The 15537-nt window shown below is 43.7% G+C and overlaps 1 protein-coding gene across 1 annotated transcript in view; it reads left to right on the top strand.

Annotated features, from left to right (window-relative positions):
- Positions 1-15537, top strand: part of beat-VII (beaten path VII) — a 495135-nt gene that overhangs the window by 468627 nt on the left and 10971 nt on the right. The window lies entirely within an intron of this gene.

The raw sequence follows: 15537 nt of genomic DNA, 5'->3' as shown, positions 1-15537 counted from the left end.
TGGTACAGGCATCGAAAGCTCTCAATTAATAACTGTGGAAGTGTATCTAGAACACTAAGTTGAGAGCACGCAATAAGCTAATATGCGATATGCAATAAGCTTGAAATGCGAAGAAGAAGAAGAAGAAGAAGAAGGATTCTGCGTTCAGGGACATTTTTGTTGATAAAAATGCAAAATTCCCAAGGGGTGAGTCACTCAGCACATTGTGCTGAAATTAGCTTGGGCACATCCATCGGCACACCTTTGGCACAATCACGTAGGCATTGAATTGTTGTAAATAAAATGGAGCACTGTTGGACCTGGGACGGGACTTGACAATCGGGTAGCGATTTCGAGCCAATTTGCTGTCAAATCCGAGCCAGTTTCTGATTGGTCGATTTTACAGTAGCAATCGTGGAATAAAAAGGACAGAGAGATCGCATCAATCTGGCTGGCAGTGATGCCGAAATCAATGTTTATACTTATTTATTTATGACTGAACATCAACAGGGGTTATTTGCCCCAATGATGTAACTTAAACTAAACATGAAAAGTACTAAAACAAAACATCAATTTTTTTTTTTTTTTTCCTTTATTAACGAGATTTTCAGCCTTAGGCTGGTTCATCTCTAGAATACAAAACATCAATAAGTACATAGATAGTCATGTCGTAAAAAAAGGAACATTACTGAACAACTGATCAAGAAAAAAAAAAACGAACAAAACCTCCGGCGAAGCAGCTGGCGAGTCAGGTCAAAATCAAACAGTGCGGAGACCCTATTGAAGAGTCTCTGTAAACCACCGATTGCTCCGAACATGCTATAATTAGTTCGCTGTATGGGCAGGCGCAGCATTGAATTATTCCGTAGGGCTCGGGGTTGAACATTGATGTCAATTTGCTCAAGGAGGACAGGGCAATCGATGCGTCCTTGAAAAATATCCGCAATTAGCAATGCCGTTGCTGTATCTCTTCGGACCGACAGGCGCTCCAGATGGATCAGTTGCAAACGACTTTCGTAGCTAGGCAATCGGAAGGGATCCGTCCACGGCAGTTTACGTAGCGCATATCTCAGGAGCCGTCGCTGAACAGACTCAACTCTTTCGACACCGTTGTTGTAGTGAGGAGTCCAGACAACCGAGCAGTATTCTAATATGGAGCGAGACAAGGAGCAGTACAACGATTTAAGGCAGTAGATATCCGTGAAGTCTTTGGCAATCCTGAAATTAAACCCTAGAATTCTGGAAGCTTTGTCAACGGCGTGCGAGATGTGCTGCTTGAAAGAGAGTTTTGTATCCAAAATCACGCCTAGGTCCTTAATTTGGCTGACGCGCTCAATTTCAGTGCCTAACAAAACATACTTGAACGGGTGCACGACGTTAGGCATACGGTCGTTAGGCATACGGACGTTAGGCATAATGTACGATAGGCATAATGGACGTTGGGCATAAAGGACGTTAGGCATAATGGACGTTAGGCATAATCTACCGGATGAATTCCAGAAGGATGATAATGGAGACCGTCTATTGATTGCTGACTTCGGTGACAATAATGAAAGAGCCTTAATTTTTGGAACTCATGAACGACGTCTTGGACAGGCAAAGTATTGGGTTACAGATGGTACGTTTGCCACAGTTCCTTGTTTGTTTCGGCAACTCGTCACTGTTCATGGAAGTATCGCTCCCTCACATCAGCAGACGGTTCCGCTAGTTTTCATTCTGATGACCACAAAATCAGAATCGTTGTATCGAAAAGTATGGCAGGAAATCCTGGAAGCAGCAGGTATGTTTTTTTGTTATTGAATGAAAAACCACAGAATTAACCATTCTTGATTTCATGAGCTGTTCTTTGGCATCATATTTTATTCAACTTTGGCTGTTTTTTTGTTATTGAATGAAAAATCACAGAATTCACCATTCTTTATTTCATGAGCTGTTCTTTGAGGAAAACCTTTTCTTCTTTGACTTTTGCAATATGTGTGTAAGAATATATTACAACAAATGTGTGATTTTTTTATTTTTAGATGCGATTGATTTCAAGATATAGTTTAAAACTAAGCTGAGTTTTCATTGTAAGATTACTTAACCACTATCGCTACTAATCATGGATCTAAGTAAATATGTAGATACGTCACTTATGATATGATAAATAATGGATTCCAAACTGTGCTTATTAAATAAACTATGTTTGTTTAACTTGTATCATTTTTTATTCAACGCTAAGCCTAATTTAAGCATTGTTTACAGGTTTACAGGTTAAGCAGGTTTCTAGAGTTGCACAGCAGCAAGGTATTTTATGCCTAACGTCCATTATGCCTAACGTATATTATGCCTAACGTCCATTATGCCTAATGACTTTATGCCTAACGTTCATTATGCCTAACGTCCGTATGCCTAACGTCCGTATGCCTAACGTATTTATGCCTAATGGGGTACACTCATACTTGAACATAATAGTCTCTTTCTTGCGCGAAAAAGAAATAACTGAGCATTTGGACGGGTTAACATCCATACGATTCAGAATACACCAATCAGCAAAAGCATTCATCTGACGTTGAAGGAAGCAACAGTCTTCAATTGAGTGAATTCGAAGGTGGAGTTTAAGGTCATCTGCGTAAGATAATCGTGGTCCCTCAATTACCAGATTCACGTCGTTGAAATAAATCAGGAAAATCAGCGGTCCGAGGTGACTACCCTGGGGTATGCCGGACGTGTCAGAGAACATACGGGACTAGTGATCACCAATGACAACAGTAAGATAGCGATCGGTGAGGTACGACTGAAACCATTGTAAAAGGCAGAGCTGTGGATACCAAGCCTGTCCAGTTTAGCGATTGATATGCGGTGATTCAATTTATCGAAGACTGTAGATAAGTCAGTATAAATGACATCCGTCTGAGCACGATCCGACATACTGTTAGAGATGAAGGAAGTAAGGCACAGCAAGTTAGTGGCAGTGGAGCGACCAGCCATGAAACCATGCTGGTCGATACTAATATACAGTGAGCGAGTAACGGTTCCATAACAACGAGTTCGAACAATTTAGCAACAGCGCTAAGCGAAGTAATGCCACGGTAGTTGACAACGTCCTGATTGCTGCCTTTCTAGTGTACTGGAAACATGTGCGCTAGCTTCCAACAGGATGGGAAAACACCGACGTCCACAGACCGTTGAAAAACGTGCAGCAGTGGAGACAACAAACTGTCCAAGTGCGTTTTGACGAACGCCGATGGAATTCCGTCAAGACTCGGATTATACGACGACTTGAGTTTGGAGGAAGCCCTGAAAAACATCTCGGGATTGATGTCAATTCTGCTCATGGTTTGGCCAGAGAGTGGTACGTAACTGGCAGCCAGTCGGGCATGGTCGTCACTCAGTCTCTCGTCCGTGAAGACACTAGCTAATTTTTCAGAGAACAGCTGACAACATCTTGCGTAGATGAGGCCACGTTACCATTATGTGTCATAGACGACGGCAGACCAGCTTCAAGACATTGTGCGTTGACAAACTTCCAAAACTGCTTGGGACGTGACTTAAGCTTTCTCTGCAATCCACGTCGATACTGAAGAAAGCACCGATCCGCAACTCGTTTGTATGCGTGATTGATCCTGACATAGTGACGTTGAAGGGATAGTGTGCGGTGCTTGGTGAACTTCCTAAGAGCGGCTCTCTTTCTGGATTTCAATCGACGATATTCGCTCGTATGCCATGGTCGTATGATGGTGAATCTTTTTCGGGACGTGTCTGTCAATGATATATGCCAAGACATTGGAAATAGTTTGAGAGGCGGACTCAATGTCAACGGTGTCCAATAAGTCGTCCCAATTTAACTTGGAGAGTAACTCGGTGATACTACCATGGTCGGCGTTGCGAAAATCGTAGGAAACGGTGGTAGGTGAAATATTAAAATCATATGCATCAGCTTAGTACTTAACGTCACCAGTAGCGGTGGATGGTGACGATCCAGTCTCACCAGAGGAGTGGGCGCCTCGCATAGGAAAGGAGCCATGTCCTGGGCGCTTACAAAACAAAGATTCAAACTGCGGTTGTTCTGGTTAATAAAATGGTTGATTTGAGAAAGAGTGGCTGAGCTGTAATTGTCCAGAAGGAGCGAAGCGTAAGAATGGATGACAAAGTGATCCATGGCAGGATAGAGGAAGCCGTTGCGAGTTTTTTTTTTTTCATGAAATCCCCGGGAGATTGAAGTTACCAAACACAATAACTTCATCGGTTGCTTTGGCGGTATCCAGAACAGAGAAAACCGATTGGCAATGGGTTCCGATGAGGTCACGTTCCCGACTATTAGCAGCATTCCTATCGCAACGAAATACTTCATAATCGTCGCCGAACACCTGACGAGAGAGCGTGCGTGAATCCAACCATGTCTCCGTGAGAATAATGATGTCGTAGCAAAGATCCGAGGTAGAGACGCGAAAATCGTCGACATCACAGTTGATACCACCGACGTTCTGATAATACAGCAGCAAGTCTGAAGGAGCAGGTCTAGTTTCAATACGTCCTAGAGGCTGAGCAACTTGCGAAGGATGCCTTGATGGTGCAGGCGAATATTGGCTGGAAGCAATGAGCGGATTAGGAGTCGTTGAATCGATAACAGAAGTTGACTTGCTGTCGAGTTGGAAGACCCCTGCACTACTCCCACACGCAGGGCCGGGACAACTGCTGAACGCTGGCTGGAATGGCTCGACTGTGGTGGGAGGTACAAGGGCTTCCATGAGGCCAACTTCGGTGCGTCCCAGTGTCCGGTTGAATTGTGATGGCTGATGAGGTAGGGCTGTCGGAAATTGGCTGCACGCGATGAACGGATCAGGAATCATCGAGTACATTAAATTATCGTACTTGCCTTTAACGTTGAGTTGTTGACGTCATTGGCGTTAATTGTTTATATTTGCGAATGGAAAACTGAAAAATTAAATGCACTGCGTGTTTTAAGCGATAGATATTGTTGTTTTTATTGTTTTGAGCAAAAATGATGTACAAGCTACTAGACTGCGGTAGAAACTCCGAATGAAATCCAAATTAAAAAAGAAAAAAAAACATTTTACATTCCTGGCATCATTGGTCAACTCCGTCAAACACCATGCACAACTTTTAGAAGGACATTCTTCAAAAACATTAAGAAGAGTGAGAAGCTCGATTGTCAAGTCCCGTCCCGGTGCTGGACAACTGTCATTGAAGTTTGTTCACAACATTACGTGCTGTTTGACTGTTTATTCAGGAACATCCTCTAATTGAATATTCCAGAAAAATTCAGACCAGCAGTTCACTTATAGATCTAAATACGAAATGTAGGTTCTAAAGTGGACTCAAGAGAAAGAGATAATTAGACACCCCATTAATACTCTTAATTAAAATCATGCTGCAACTCACACAAAACAAACGACTGAAGTCTACTCATCATCCACTATTTTTTTTCTCGAACAATGTCCCCCACCGGTTCCAACTCTTTCCGGCCGCTGCTAAACCGTTTCTTTTCACATCATGAAAGCACAAACGAAGTTACAGACGAAGCGGCTCGAAAACTTTGGTGACGCACCTGCTATTGCAATTTTTCAGTGTACCACATGGCAACACCACTACTACTGGATTGTACCACATGGCAACACTAAATGTACTAGAATGTTTTGGTTCTATCTCTTTCACTCTACTCTAAACTGAAATGCATAAAAAAATGACAAAATGATACACTCTTTGCACACTGTCAAAGATCATATTGTTGCACACAAAATCAACTATGTTCAAATCAAAACAAAAATACTAGTCCATCTGGTGGCTGATGGCACAAGCTTCTAAGAAAATTCTATTACAGCGAACCACATTATTTTAATTAATTTCTTCGCCAGTTAGTCGTCTGTCACTTCGTTTGTGATGAAAGGCTAGGTTTCTGGACTGCCTTTGAACTCTAAAAGACAGGACTTTTATTATCATATGAACGCAAAACACCAACATTTTGCATACCCGCCATTTCCCGCGGCATTCTCAGTTCAATTTATCCTTGCGATTTCAAACCAAAACATTCAAGGTGTCAGAAATACCGGGTTGCCAGGATGGGTATTTTACAAACAATCGCAACTTGCTCTATAACCGGCACAATCGCAACACCTGCATCACATTTGCGGCACACTGACAAAAAATATGACCCAAGATTGGTATGCGGAGTGACCTACCCCTTGAAAATTCCAATAGTGCCTTAGGGGCTTATTATGGATGTCACTTCACGGTGAAAACTTGTCACTTGTCGTCACGGTGAAGTGATTCCCATTTGATTTGCACGGCAATCACGTCTCTTATTCTGAGTATCACTTCCTTATCACCGTGTAGTGACACCCGTAAGAAGGCCCTTAGTGGTTATGATCTTCCGGATTTCTTGTGTGTGAATAGTTTCGATGCAAATCAGTTCAGATGTGTGGAAAATCATAAAATAAGACAATTACCGATGGAAACTGGCAAGATGTTCAATGAAAAATGCTTTAATTTGCGTTGTGAAAAATCCTTCTTCTGATGTAAACAAACGGTTAGGTTGACGTTTCCTCTCGAACTCACGTGATGCCCACTACGTTGGTGCATTGATGATCCATTTTTGATCTTTTTCAGCGATAGAACCTTTCAATCAATCGATAACAAAGTAATGACCATCGTAACCGTTGACTGAAACTCAACGCGTATTGAACGATGTCTCCCATAAATCACCCGTATTTTGTTATGTTTCTGTCGTCGCCGTCGTCGTCCCACCGCGCTTCTGGGCGGCCATTCACGGAGATTAAAAGAAAATAATTGATCGTTAAATGCTAGTAAAAATATAGCTCAACGCTCTTGGCCATGGTCGAAACTGCTGACTATGTGGTTGTGATTTGTCTGCCCCGTAGCCCATAGGACGCAGTAGGCACTGTGAAAATAAATCACATTCCTCCTGTACGTTACTAGACTGCGAAAAATGTCCGACTGTTTCCTGTGTCAAAGACATCCAACAAGTTGATGAAATACGTTTTATCCCTCGTAAAAGCACGAACGGCCACACGCAGTATGGCCACCAATATGGCCATATTCGGATTAAATTCTTCCATTAAACCCCCACGTCTTTATTGCGCCACAAAAGTACCGTTATTACGCGTATCTTAATTGAAAGTTTCCCGCAATATAAACAGGCGAAGTAGACCCATGTTCTAATCCGTTAGTACAAAAGTTTACACAATGGCAACCTAATTACCACCCACCACCACCAAGCAACACAAACTTTCAATGCCAACTTGGATCTGTTGGCTCGAGGAAGGCTGCCTACGGCGATGTAATTCAATTTAGGATCCCATGGACCTTGGGCAAATGCGGCGAGGAACAACGACGACGGTGACGACGGCTAGAAATTCATCGGGGAAAAGAGCCTACTAGTACAAGTTTTAGCACTTTCGACGTCGTCGAGAGCAGCGTCACCGCCGCGATTTGAATGGACTTTAATGTGGGGTCTGAAGTTATTCTTGTGCTCGGTTTTTGGGGTTAAGAAAATACGGACAATGACAAACATTTATCGTCGGAAGGGTTATTGAAAGATAGGGTGGAGAACGGCTTAGCCCCCACGAACCCTATTTTAAGAATTGCAGAGCTCATTTTTTTTTTTGCAGTGTGATGATTTAAAGGGTGTTCACAGTTAAATTGCATCACTTAGAAGTACTCGCCAAACATAAGTCCTTCAACCGATTGTCATGAAGGGTTCAGAGAATGAAATACTGTATATAAGCTTGGTTTACGTATCTTTATTTCACTATATTTCTTCACAAAATCCAAATGCACGAAATTTCTTCTAAATTTCACGTATAAGGTTTTGTACTGTAAGTGCTAGCGTCTTTGTTTCGAGTATTTTTTAGATTATCGTTGTTTTTGTTTAGTTCCGTAATAGTGTAAAAAATGGCAGGTAATGTTCGTGAGTGTTGTGCAGTTTTCTCCGTTGTCAAACTCCCTAGTAGGCAGAGGTAGGACAGCTTACTGTAGAACGCAACAATCCACCCCACCGAGAATTACAAAAACCCGCCACCAGATGGACAAACAACTGCCTGTTGGGAGGCCATGGGGGGTGGCGATAGAGATGGCCATTTTGAATGGACGATAACGGGCACGACAAACTGGCGATGAACGACGAATGGCCCGGGTCACTGGCCGACAGCCTGGAGCAGTGACCCAATGACTCACTCAACTCTGAAATTAATAATGACTGATCGTAAGACCACCAGCGAAAACGGTTTATCAAGAAGCAAGCCAGCTAAATTGACGCAAGTAAGAGTGGAAACAGTGAAAAAGTGTGAGGAGAGAGTCAAGGACAGCAGGACCCCGCTGTATTTAGTACAAATCACCTGTACGCAGTGAAGTTCCGGTAGACGTACCGGAAGGTTACCCCGTCATTGCCTGCCGGTCGAGTTCTTCACCAACTCACAGGCCCAGGAAGAGTAACCTGGTGCTCGTCATCGCCACCCCGTACAGCAAGCGCGCGAACGAGATACACGACGAGAAAGTGGAGAGGAAGCGGACGTTGACCGAGGACAAGCGGTCGACAATCGAAGACACATAGTGGAGGTGTTGCGAGGGGCCCCGACGAAGAAACCAGGTCAGATAGATTGTAAGAAAGTGGGAGAATAAGGTAGTAAAGAGGGAGAATAAAAGTTCAGGAAAATGCAATAAATGTCTATTCTTGAGTAGTGAAGTGCTTGTGGAGTTTTTTCTGTGTGTCACGTGCGATCATTCCCTGCCCGCGTAATTGCAATCGGTAAGCGTGCCGACCCTGAGGCCATTGGACTCAGGGAGTCTCGAAAGTGCTCCTGACTGAGGTGGCTGACACTTACAGTACAACGGTTGAATCTACATTTTTTCTGCTTTCAACCATGATTTCAAAATTTCCTGCTCCATAATGACAACTTTAGGATGCTTACGGAGTTCGTGCTTCATTATAGCCCAGTATCTTCCGATCTGCCGCAACTCTGGTGTGTTTGGGGGATTGAGATCCTCCGGTACGAAATTGACATCATTCATCTTGTACCACTCCAAAACGTTCTTGGAGTAGTGACAAGAGACTAGACCTGGCCAAAAAATTGTAGGAAGGTTGTGTGATTTGAGAAACGGAAGCAATCGTTTCTTCAGGCACTCATTCATGTAGACTTAGCCATTTATGGTTGTAATTGTTACAAAAGGTTTGCTCCGTTTTCCGCACGAATAAAATCGCCTGTCAAATCATGAAGTTCTTGGGGAACTTGCTGTTTCATTAGGGACTCTGAAACATCGAACTTGTCTTTCGCAGTCACATAGAGGGCGAACACGAAATTATTGCGACACATTCAACAGGGCATAACTTTTTTACCATTGGATCAACCAAATTTTGCACACTTTCTCATTGATGTGTATTGTGTACATGCTGTCAAACTCGAAGTCGTGTTTTTCGATTCAACGAAAATGGAGGTGAACCAACGCGAGTTGAGAGAACAAATTCTTTCCAAACACCTGGAATTTCCTGACCTGTCGCACCGGCAGTTGGGAAAAATGTTGAACATTCACCATTCAACCGTCTCCAGAGTGTTGAAGCGGTTCCAGGAGCGGTTGACGTTGGACCACGGCAAAGGAGCTGGAAGAAAACCGGGACCGGAGCACAAAAAGACGGAGGGAAAGGTGAAGCGGATGATTAAAGCAAATCCCAACGTCTCAAGCCGTGATTTGACTAAAAAGATCGGCATGTCGCAGAGCTACGTCCAGAATGCAAAGAAGAGAGCTGGACTACATACATACAAGGTACAGAACTTCCCAAACCGCGATGAGCGGCAACAATCGACGGCTAAAACTCGGGCACGGAAGCTCTACGAGAAGATGCTGACAAAATATGGCTGCTGTGTGATGGACGACGAAACGTATATAAAAGCCGATTTTAAGCAAATTCCGGGGTTGGAGTTTTTCACCGGCAAGAGCAAGTTCGATGTGGACGACAAATTTAAGAAGAAGAAAATGTCGAAGTTCGCCTCCAAATATCTCATTTGGCAGGCCATCTGCTCTTGCGGACTGAGGAGTGAGCCTTTCGTGAAAAAGGGCACAGTAAATGGCGAGATCTACAAATCTGAGTGCCTCGAGAAGCGCCTTTTGCCGTTCTTGCAGCAGCACGACAAAGCTCCGCTATTTTGGCCAGATTTGTCATCATGCCACTATTCTAAAAGTGTCCTGGAGTGGTATGAGGCCAATTCTGTCCATTTTGTTCCAAAGGACATGAATCCGCCAAACTGTCCGGAGCTGCGCCCGGTGAAGCAGTACTGGGCAATAATGAAGCGGGAACTTCGGAAGAGGAAGAAGACAGTCAAAGACGAGAAGGACATGTTAAGAAAATGGAAAAAAAAAACTGAGAAACTGGTACCGGATGACACTGTAAAGACTTTGATGGAGGGCATCAAGCGAAAATGCGTTCAATTTTACACTCAAGGCTCCATCGATTAACTTTTCTTTTGATTTTTGAAGTAAATATATGTATAAAACTACCCTTAAATTTTGGTTTGATTCTAAACATTATAAGAAAATTGGCATGACATTTTCGGTGTCGCAATAATTTCGTGTTCGCCCTTTAAAAGCATGGGAAAATTTATTCAAAATAGCCATCCTCACCTACAAACAGATTGCCGAAAGAGTGTAAATTCTTCCAACCAAGTGACTCTTCAGGTCGACTCAGAACTGACAGCAGTAGAATGAAAGAAGGATAAACTGAAAGGCAAACGAACAATTTTCTCTACCGAGGGAGAACCAAATTGAATGCGTAAAATCCGAATGCTAACGATTTAAATAACCGATTCAGATAGTTTTTGGCTCACTGATTTAAATCAGTTGAATTGACCACACCAGTTTTACGGTATTTGCGTGACGGTTATGTTTAGCATGAGCATGAGCATGCATGACCATGAGCATGATTGGCCGCCCACGGTTGCTACTCTGTTATTGGCAGATCAGCTGTAATTACACAGAGAACCAATAGACGATGCTTGGGACTAGCAATCATCCTCAATATGTAAAAGCTGGTGACCCAAGGGGTAAGTCACTCAGCACATTGTGCCGACATTAGATTCGGCACAACTTGGGCACATCCATCGGCACACCTTCAGCTCAATCTCGTAGGCATAAGGATGTTGTAAATAAAATGGGAGCACTGCTGGATAACTGTCATTGAAGTTGTTCACAACATTACGTGCTGTTTGACTCTATATTCAGGAACATCCTTTAATTTAATATACCACAGGAACTCAGACCAGCAGTTCACTTATACATCTAAATACTAAATGTAGGTTCTAGAGTGGGTTCATGAGAAAGAGGCAGTTATTAAGACCCGATTAGCACCCTTAGTTCAAATAATGTTGCAACTCACACAAAACAAACTACAGAAGTCTATTCTTCATCCTCTAAAGTCGGTCTCCAACAATGTTCCCCACCGGTTCTAACTTTTCCGGCCGTTGATTTTCACATCACGAAAGGTTAGGTTTCTGGTCTGCCTATGAGGGCATTATAAAACCCTAAAACACAGGACTTTTATTATCCTATGAACACAAAACACCAAAATTTCGCACACCCGCTACTTCTCGCGTCATCGTCAATCCGATTTCAGACCAAAACATTCAAGGTGTCAGAAATACCGGGTTGCCGGGATGGGTAATTTACAAACAATCGCAGTTTGCTCTATGACCGGCACAATCGGCACACCTGCGGCTCACTTGCGACACACTGACAAAAAAGATGACCCGTTGTGGTGACCTCAAACTAGGTAATATCAGCGCCGGCCTCGCCTGAACACAGGTAAAGAAAGGAAAGGGGTGGGAATGTGTTGACGTGACACTCGCTTTGATGGAAGCCGAAAAATCCTCTGCACTGGGATGTTGGGTAAATAAGAGGGTAGGGTTTGCAGCAGGATTCGTTTTGGCTGAATTGATGTCCTAACGATAGATAGGGAGCGGTTACTGTATAAATAAATAAAAAGGAGCACCAACAACAACCAGCCTCCTCGTAGACTTTCTTCGACCCACCGCAGGTATCTCCTTCAGATTCGAATCTATCCTTACGTTGTAGTCGTTCGTCAGATATCTAACCTAAAATAAACAGAAAAATTAGCAAGTTTTCTTAACACTCACCTGCAATCGGAATCCAACTTCCCTTCGGACCCGTGTCGGGTTTCTTCAATCCGGTCGGTCGGAATATTCTTTTTCCTTCTCGAAGGGCACATCTCCGATTGCCAGCACAAACGGCTTATGGAATTCAATTTCCGCTTCCGTCCGACCAGTCCAGCAAATCGACTGTGATCATCATAAACTTTTCCAGTCTCTAAAAAATTGCTACGAAATTTCACGAATGGAGACCTCCTTGATGTGGACTTGCACCGAACGATAGGAAGTTGGAAGTTCTGTAGAGATTTTGTTCGAAACTGCCACTTGACTCTTAACTCGAAGTAATTTTCAGCGGCTGCAGCAACACATTATTCCATATCTGAACTATTTTTTTCTCACCAAAACTTTGCATTCAAAAAAAAATACGCGGAGCGCAAGCACAAACACGTCATTCTTCTTCAAGCATGGCCTACCTCCTCGATATTTGCGTGACGCTTATGTTTATGTGTTAAAGTAAAACAGTTCTCTCGAGGGGTAATTAACTCTGCACACTGTGCCGAAACACAGCATGGCACACTATTCGGCACTTTAGGACAAACGTTGACAAGTTGGATACAATCAACATAATATAAAACGGCATCACTGTCGAGAGTTGACATTTAGCCAATCGTTGCTAAGGTTGACTTCTTTGTTTACTGCATTAGGCTTCACATTGGGCACGGATTAAAAAAAAATGCTGAGAGTATTGCCTGCACCTGTCTGCACCACGAGACTAAGTTTATCTCATCCAATTCGTAGCGAAAATTCCGTGGTTTCATCCAGAATAGCTTCACGCTAACAAAGTTCTTCCACACGATGGTCGAGAGGGTCGATCCGGCAGTCAAGAAGGCCAAAATGGGTTCCCTCCAGCAACGGTTGGTCGGCCAGGTTTGAATCTCGGTCTTACCAAGGGTCTTCCGGGATGAAAATTTTATCGTTTTCTCCAACGTTTTTTTCCTTAGGTATCCTTGCCAGTCATTGGTTTCAATTGGTATGGACTTCGATGGGACATCCACAGGACTTTATAGGGATGTTCATACAAGTCCCAGTACTAAGTCCTTAGGACTTAGCGAAACAGTATAGGATTTATAGGAACAGATCAATGCAATCAAAAATGCAATTACATTCTATTCCGTGAGTATACCCCATCATCAACGATCCAATCCGCACTCTTCAGTTGCACTAGTTCGTCTCAAAAGAACCCGGGTGCAATGAGTGGCCTACCAATCAATCAATTATAAGGCCTTGCTCAATCTCGAAAGTGCATGACGCATGACGACACTAAGTGATTTGCTGTTCGGCAAGATCCCATGGGCGTGCAGATGAACAACAACAACTATAGGGTACAGTTGAACTGCAGATGCAAAGTTTATCTGGATCGTACACCATTTCCGAAGTATGACAGATATCAAGTGGGGGGACATTTGATGACTTTCACTAGCCATTGGTTTTGATTGATGGTACCTTGTGGAAGGTATCAGATCGTGAACTTGATAGGCTTGAACGGGTGTAATTAGGTGATGGTAGGAGACATCACAATCTGCGATACGATAGGCTTGGGTGATGTCGTCGAGGATGCGTAGTTCTGAGTCGATCAGAACTGTTTCGAGGATGTTGTTTCTAGGATGGGAATGAATGGTTGTCCGTTCGAGTTCTGGGTTTGATTTCGTCTGGGAGCATTATACTGGCAGCTTGTGAAAATTTCGTCCATCGTCCGTTTCTTGTGGACGGGTCGTATAGGTTGTATTGCTTCCAGTTCCTCTTCAACTGCCCAATCCTCTCTCAGACGAATGAGAATAAAGCCTAATATTTACCATGAACCATGGTCACGAAATAGAGGAATTGGAAATGCAAACACTATCACAAAAGTCTAACTTCAGGGTTGCCAAACTCATGGCATATTGACACCTCGATTGATACACTTCGGCCTACTTCGGAGTGATCGGCACAACCTTCGAAACTATCAAAACTCTTGACACAGGAGGAGTTGAATGCCCTTCGAGTTTTCTTCATATTAAGAGCAGTTGGAATGTGTCAATGTAGCGGCGCCGGTTGTGTAGTGCTAAGCGTGATAACCTCTCACCCTAGCAGGCCTGGGTTCAATCCCAGTCGGCGCCGTTCTGATGTTCTGAGGCATAACATCTCTGATCACGCCTTCCTTTGGATGGGAAGTAAAGCCGTTGGTCCCCGGTTCATGAGTTGATGGGTCGATAGGTAGGGCCCAGGTGTTCGAGCTGCCTCCCTGGCGTCGGTAGCAATTCTCATTCAGCTCACTCAGCAGAATGCAATCGTGAAAGGTTCAGCATGGAAAAAATAATAAATGTACTACTACACTCAGAATCAGCTTAGCTGCTCAATTCTGCGTTCATCGAAGAAAATAGAAGCATGCTTGGTCACACACTGCATTCCCGGAATATGTTTGAAGTCCACTATTACGTATGATTCATCGTCAATTTTTTGAACTACTTCGTTTATTTGGAAGGCTCAATCGCGTTAGCTTTACGGAGCCGATAGTTCATTGTTCTTTGTTTGTAACAAAATTCACTTAATTCTATGTCTAGTAGGAGTTGGGTCGAATACTCGCGGCTTACTCGAGGTTAGAGAGGTGCATTGTCGAAGGATAGGATCATGAGAGGAGCTTGGGGGTAAGGTTTCGTTGTCTCATAAGAGCGTTGTCGCCAGTATGGTAGTGCGGTTCTAGTTTCGTCTGGAGTTCGACCGACTATGGTGACCAGTGGGCGACGATGAGACTCATCGAGACGGGGGACAAGACAAACAAAAACTAATAATTTTCATCGTCCATGATAAAGCAGCGTGGTTTTTTTTTTTATACAGGGGGGAATCTGCTCCCAGACACCTGAGAAGATAACTCAGGGTGTGGGGATGGGAGAAGTAGCACTCCCGACCCACTAAACCTTACCCTGTGCTCTAGGCCCTTGCCCTCCCCGGAACCGCCCGAAAGCATTACGTCATGGGAGGGGGCCGGTTGCGCTATGGCGCATCACTAGTGTTGTGTCAGACGTGACACTCGCTACTGCACAGTGAGCTGTGCAGGGCCTTCCTCTTGTTGTTCGCCTGAGTTCTAGGGCAGACGTGATAGCCAGCCAACTGTCCAGGGCCAAACAGGACAGATGTGACCGCTTACCAGCTGCGTGTGCTGATTTTCGGTGATTTAAATTTGGTATGTACCTTTCGAAGCATGTGTTTCTTGTCAGGCTTGAACTGTTTACAAATACTACTGGTATGGCTGTTTTATGCAGCATGTTTTGCCATTGTGGTAGTAAAGATCATTCTCAAGCAAGTGTCTGGAGCATATTCGGACGGAGTTAAACATAATTTCATTAACAGCACTCACTTTTATGTTAACCTTCGCAATCGAATCCAGCATGCTGCTTCCTATCCT

Source organism: Ochlerotatus camptorhynchus, unplaced genomic scaffold, assembly GCF_037179485.1.
Source record: "Ochlerotatus camptorhynchus isolate MF236.1 unplaced genomic scaffold, CSIRO-AGI_Acam_v1.1 ptg000102l, whole genome shotgun sequence".
In the NCBI taxonomy this organism is placed as follows: Eukaryota; Metazoa; Arthropoda; class Insecta; order Diptera; family Culicidae; genus Ochlerotatus; species Ochlerotatus camptorhynchus.
This window is presented reverse-complemented; position numbering and strand designations above follow the sequence as displayed.